The sequence below is a fragment of the Gossypium hirsutum genome, chromosome A04 (assembly GCF_007990345.1).
Source record: "Gossypium hirsutum isolate 1008001.06 chromosome A04, Gossypium_hirsutum_v2.1, whole genome shotgun sequence".
Classification (NCBI taxonomy): domain Eukaryota; kingdom Viridiplantae; phylum Streptophyta; class Magnoliopsida; order Malvales; family Malvaceae; genus Gossypium; species Gossypium hirsutum.
Genome location: NC_053427.1, coordinates 13,573,903 through 13,581,185, shown reverse-complemented (window position 1 = coordinate 13,581,185; position 7,283 = coordinate 13,573,903). Strand labels below are relative to the sequence as shown.

Genomic DNA, 7,283 nt, shown 5'->3' with positions numbered 1-7,283 from the left:
ATAGGTATGGCTTGTGGTGTGATCCAAAACGGATATGATTTGTGGTGTTTGGGATTTACAAGGAACATAGGGATGTGTAGCACATATGAGGTAGAACTCTGGAGCATACTTGATGGTCTTGAACAGGCTTGGAAGCTAGGTTGTCGAGATGTATTGTTAGAATCAGATTGTTTGGAAGCGCTGCACCATATTAAAGGGAACCTGATAATTAATCAATCGAAATCGCATGTCATAAATGCAGTTCAAGATTTGTTGAGGCGTGATTGGAATGACAGTTTAACTCATGAACATCGTGAATGCAATTAGTTGGTTGATGATTTAGCAAAGGCCGTAAAAGAAATAAACACGAGCTTTCACCTTTAGACTAAACCCCCTAAAATTGCTCCGAATATGTTACATGAAGGCCTTACCGATTTATCTATTATTAGATTAATTAATATGTAATAATATGTAATGCTCATTAAAAAAAACCCAAAACATTCATTTGCATCTTATACTATATTACATGCGTAACAAATTTTAAATTTAAGTTTCAATGCATATTTTAATGGATGTCCCCTTATTGAAATCAGAAAAAGGATATATCATTCGGAACATACCAAAAATGGAGTATTCTTTACTCATTCAATAGATATTATATGTCATATGTCATTGCTTACATCACTTTCTCCATAATTGTTTTTTTTAATTTGAGATAATATATAATTTGGCCCCTAAATTTGTTCATTTGTAGTTAATTGATCCTTAAAAAAAATTTGACCTGGTTAGTCCCGGAACTTGTATTTCGTTAACCAAGTTGATTCCTCTACACTAATACCATTAGTTTGTGACATGACACTACTAGCTAATTCGATGATATCACATGGCGACCTTTCAAAATACTAATATGAGGGAATACCAAAAAATATAAGAAATACCAAAAATGATGAGGAATATTAAAAAATTATGAAGAAATACTAAAATTACGAGGAAATACCAAAAAAAATGTGGGGATGTCAAAAACTGTGAGGAATACCAATTTTTAGTTTGCCTTTGGAAATTATTTTCATCAATTTATTTTTCACATTTTTTAAAAATTATCATGAAATATAAATTTTCAGAACCAAATTTTAGCATTAAAAATAATAATTTAAGAGTTACAATTTTTTTGGTTACAGAATCCTATAGAAATTTCTTAATATTTAAAATTAACATTTTCTATTTACTCCAAAAATATGAAGAAATATCAAAAAAAAAATGAGGAAATACAATTTTTAATTTGTCTTAGAATTTTTATTTATTTATTTTATTTTCATATTTTTTTAAATTATCATCAAACATAATTTTTTCTATATCAAATTTAAGCAATAAAAATAATAATTTATCAACTACAAATTTTTGACGTTACACAATCCAACAATGTCAAGAAAATAATTACAAAGGGGAAGATGTAGAAGAATAGGGGAAGCAATTCTTTTTTATGTTGGAAAAGAAAACCAAAATTCTAATATGATTAGGAAGGGGATTAAATGATTAGGTTAAACAAATTTTAGAAGGCTATTTTGGTAAATTACCTATATTGTCGAAAATGAGAAAAAATAAGAGAGAGTGACGTGGATAAAACTTAGGAAACTAAAGAGAATGAAGTGATACTTAACCATTGGGTTGCTGCCCATACTTGGTTAATTTCTACTACATTTAATATATATTCTAAGTGGCCTTGGTTCTTTCGTTGTTGAAATAAAATAGAAGAGAAATGGAAGTGGGACTTAAACATAAGATTTTTTAGGAATTACTCTAGCTACATAATCATAAAATTTAAGCAATTTTTAACTAATTAATTAACTTTCTAACCCTATGAATTTTGGGTGTTACACTTTCCTAACAAAAAAAAATGTCCATTGAGTGCAATATTAGCCACAACTTTTTTGTAATCCAAAATTGGACAACCAAGTTGATAATGACATTAGAGAAGAAAAACAACACAAAACAACAATAATAATACACAAAAAAAAATATAAAAATTACAATTAATTTCACTCCTTAAAACAAAACAAAAATCAAATCACCATCCAAGGCACAACGAAGTGCCCATTTATTTAAGAAACATAGTTATTAGCACAATCTTGAAATGTGTTGTAAGCACAATATTTTACTCAATTCCGAACACTTCCTTCAAATGCAAAACAAAGCCATAGATTTTGTCTTGATCAGGCAAGGACTTGGAAACACAGTCTTTCTCCATGCACCTTTTAGCCCATGCAATTAACTTGGGGCACTCTGTTCAATGCTAAAATTCCCACACTTTTCATAGGCACCAGCTCTAAAATGGAACCAACACAACATCAACGTAACCAAGATTCTCCCAAACAAAATAAGCCTTGTTTCCAAGCTCTCCTTCCAACAATTTCAGGCACTCAATGAACTCTTTCTTTGCTGCTTCTTGTTCTTCTCCCTTTGTGGCCCATACTTTCCTTCCTAGGTCATATATCTGCATTTCATTGACCATTAATTTATCCATACAAAATAAAATTTTAAATGATTTCAATCATATAATAATAAATTATGAAAAATAAGATTTTAAAAAAAAAATTAATTCGTAAAAGATATTAAGCTAAACCTAGATTAGCAGCCTGGGCAAACCATTTAGTTTAGTCTCTTAAGAGACACCTACTAGAGTTCAAAGCTCGGTCTCTAGGCTACTTGGATTCGAATATAAAATATCAAAACAATGTTATCAAAATTACCCAAAAAGGAAAGCAAGTAAAACACATAGAAATTCAAACCCAACCAAATCAACCTATGCAAGCAATGCTTAAGCTCAAAAGTTCAAAGGCAGTAAGGCAAAAAAAAAAAAAAAAGAACCCATAAAAATGAAAAGAAAGAGGAGAGAACCTTCTTGTCAACAAAATCACCCCAGAACTTAGCAATGGCTCTTTGGTAAGGATCAGTAGGGCGCAAGGGAGATTTATGCGGCCAAATCTCATCAATTTACTAAACCTTAATGAGGGACTCACAAACCAGTTTACCATTATGGATAAGAATAGGGATTTTCTTATGAATAGGATTCATTTTCAAAAGCAAATCACTCTTGTTACTCAAATCTTCTTCCTTGTACTCGTATTTTATCCCCTTTTCTGCCAAAGCAATCCTGAGGGACTTGGCCAGGAGTCTAACAATACTACCTCTTCGTCTCCCATTTTTTCAAACTCAAAACAAGTTCAAAACGATTTGAACTCTTTATCTTTAGGTTCTAATGTCTGAAACTGAAGGGTTTTGCCATTATATTTATAGACAAAGAGTTTAGAGTTAGTGGGGTCGTCTCCTGTGACTTTCCTCACTACAAAGAAATTATTCTGAAAAGTAAAATTATCTACTTTTGTTTCTCTCATATATTTTAAATTTTTTTACGTGAATAAGAGGATAATATACTTTAGTGCACTCGAACCCGCGTCTCCCTACATTGACAATAATATCCATGCCAATCGAGCTAAGATTCAATCTACAATTTGAATCATTTTTAAATAAACAAAAATTTACAAAATAATTCCATGTGGTCCCGATTATTGGCCTTTTTACCAAACTAACGTAAAATAATATAATATTTATAAGAATGACTTAGGTTTAAAAACAATTACGAGAATGACCTGAAAGGAATAATGCATGGAGTGTCGTGAGCCATGTCATAAATCTGGCAATCATTACCTCATGATCAGAGCAAAGATTAAAAAAATATTTTTTTTGTGCCGTGTACCAAGCTGTCGACTCCCATTTTAAATTTTTATTTATTTTTTTGGTGTCGACATTGTGGTGTTCGACACTCATAACCTGTAAAAAAATAGTACTTTTTGGTGCCGGCAACGTGGTAGCTAGCACCCGTGTCTGTAACAAAAAATTTTTGGGTGCCATGTTTCTAGTGTCGGCACCTTAGTAAAAAATTAAATATTTTTTTGGTGCCGATTTTTTTATTGTCAGCACCAATTGGCTATATATACTAGTCATGGATGCACTTTGGGTTCTAGTAAAATGGGGATTGAGAAAAAATTTTGTTGAGAGTGACAGTGACTTTCGAGGTTTACAACCCAAGTGCAAGTTATATTCAAGTAATAAAATCTCAGGAGTCCGAAGTCGATCCACAGAGAAGTTGATTAGATTTTACAAGATTACAAGTATTATGCTAGAATAGAAATTTAACACTTGACTTTGGAATAAGTATTGATAATGAAATGAGTGGCTAGAAACACTAAAAATAAAAAGTCAATGCAAGAAAATAAAAAAAAAATCTGGAAAAAATATACTGAGTTTAGAGGATCAACTCTTGATGTCAAATTAAGATTAAATTTTAATACTCAATGTTATTACTCAATTAGAAGCCACACATAAATGGAGGTCCCAATTGGATGATCTAGCAATGTATGTCCACTAATTAAGCATATGAATCCATGAACAAAGGTATATTCATCAATGGAGTGTCCAAAATGATTGTCCACTAAGTCCAAGAGTTTAGCAAAGGATGGTGCAATATGGCAGTTTAACTATTTAAGTTTAGTCCAACCATATTGTATTATAATCACCTGATAGCTTCAAGACTTATAAAAATATTTCAAATATTTATTATGCCCATTTTTATGTCTACAACAAATCAAGGTTAATTTATCCAAGCATTCATTGTATCGTAAATTGTGTATAACAAATAAAATATCTTACTACAAGTATGATTATAAGTGATTGATAATTAATTTTAGATCAAATGATGAGTATAGAATTTACCTTAATATTTCCCAAGAGATTCACCCTTTCACCTCAACATTGAAAACTTAAAATAACATAGCAAAACTAAACAACTCAAACTTAGATGAAATAGACATATTAGATATAAGAAACTTGAAATTTTACTCGAATAATGAAACAAACAAAAACTTAATAAGCAAATGATCTTGAACTCAACTTAAAGATGCCTCTTATACTGAAACCACAGGTTATTTATAGATATTTGTGAAGATGAAAATGACAATACAAAAGACTTGCTAATAATAAATTTCTAGGCCTACTTCTTTGTCATCTTTTAAGTCATTTTTCACATGTTAAAAGATTACTTCTTTTATCCAAGTTAACTTCTCTCAATGGGAAAAGTCCAAGAGAATTGATTGAAGGTCTGCATCTTTTCTATATTCTATAAAACTTTCAATTCCAAACTTGTAACACCCCAAACCCGGCCCAGACATTATGGCTGAATCTGGTGATGTCACATGAAAGTGCTTTCGAAAACTAAGTCATTGATAAACCATTTCCCCGTCTAAACTATTTTTGTTATCTTATATTATCTTTAAAATCAAGTTATTTGTTTCCAAAAAATTTACCATTTATTTACAAGTCGTTATAATTTGCGGAAGCTTTTAAAACGGTTTACGTAGTGGTGAGTGCTTTGAAAGAAAACATTTGTAACTTTTGAAGACCCATGTTTTCCCTACCACTAGTGATTACGAATAATAAGCAACAATAAACAAATCCCAAATTAAGGTAAAAATCCATAGAGGTCTTATACAGTAAAAAACCCCAAATAATAATACTTATAATCATAATCAAATACGAAAATATATGCGGTTGTGTGGCCACCTTTGAGTCCCTTACTGCATCGATCCACCTATGTCTGGGGATTACCTACACAGTAAAACAAAAGGGGTGAGTTTATGAAACTCAGTGTGTAATCCCCATGCACAAAAATAGATAGCATACAAATAATCACAGTCTAGGCATAAGTCATTTTCAGTAGCAGTGTCAGTTCGATTTGGCCTTAGCCCATCTCAGTATAGTAACAGTCACATATATGTAGTCAAAAGAATCCTACCCAACTAGCCTCTACACACCATCTCCGTCCAACCCTACACTCCATGTGGGGATATAATCAACCCACCCAACCCTACACTCCAAGTAGTACCGAATGCGGCACTTTACAGTAATATGAAGCTAAGCTGCCAGTAAATCAAGCTTGAGGCTTTTCAGTGCACTTCCTCCGAATAATAAAACCTCCAACCCAACGCAATGCAATATACAAACATGTCATGCCAAATCATGGTATTATACATGCATTCAGTACAGTTTTAACAGCACGCATCATATACAGTCATACAGATGTTTATATCATATAAGGGTATAACAGTCATTTTAGTCAATCAGGGGTTTAAGTACACTTACCGACCCTACAGTAGGTTCACAGTCGTATCGGGCGACCCGTGCAACCTTAGCAGTTTAACAGTGAAAATGAGCCTACAAGCCCATGTTGTTCGCCCGTGTGGGCCCACACGCCTGTGTGGCCCACATGACCCTATATGGTCTTGGCCGTGTAGATCTCACGGCCTAGCCTCAACATTCCACACACCCGTGTGGTTCACCCGTGTGGGCCCATACGCCCTTGTGGCCCACACGGCCCAAATCGGTCCAGCCCGTGTTTCGCACACGGCCAGCCTCGTTGATTACACGCCCATGTTCGATCACACGGCCTACTATACAGACGGCCACATACCCGTGTGGTGTCGACAGCCTCACTTTTTGGCTTTTTGCCGATTTCAATTTTCAGCGTAGTGGTTACACACCTGACACGAATTCAATGTCGAACACTTCCTAAGCTCGAGTACCTAACAAAAGTCATTCTAAACCGATTAGTACATATCAAAGGTCATTTAGAACCAAATTGTAGTTTAATTTGCAGGTCTCAACAATCGTTAAAAGTATTAGCTTAACCTACAGCTAAAGAAGACCCTTCGCTAACGCCGTTAAACCGAGAATCACGAGCACCTTAGAACCTTTCTTTAGCCAAAATAACGTCACTGAGTCACTTAAAGCTGCACTAAATCAAAACGAACTAGCAAACCCAAATACTAAACTCATAATCGTTACCTTTACACGCACCAACAGGGTTTCGCACACTTCACATACCAATCAAAGATCACCACTCTGCTGAGTAATTCCTACCAATAATAAAACTCCTCTTAAACAATATTCTAAAAAGAGAAAATCGAGTTAGCACTTACCGAAACTTACAGAACCAACAAAAATTAGGAGTTGAGCGCAAGAGAAAGAAAGAATCGGCCAAAAGTGATAAAAAGAAAAATGGAAAGAGGAAGAAGGTTCGGCCAAAGAAAGAATGAAGAGCACATTTTCTAGAGAGGTAGGAGAATAAGAGAAAATCGGTAAGCAAAGGGGGAGGAATGATTTCCTAGGGAAGAACAAAGTCAAAAAAGATGAAAAGAAAGAAACTCGTAGGAACCCTTTGCAATATTCGGATTTCAAGAATGGAAAACAAT

The 7,283-nt window shown here is 33.6% G+C and overlaps 1 pseudogene; it reads right to left on the bottom strand.

The window, feature by feature from the left end:
* Window positions 1–1,995: 1,995 nt before the first annotated feature.
* Window positions 1,996–3,194, bottom strand: LOC107903989 (probable glutathione S-transferase parC; annotated as a pseudogene).
* Window positions 3,195–7,283: the final 4,089 nt, after the last annotated feature.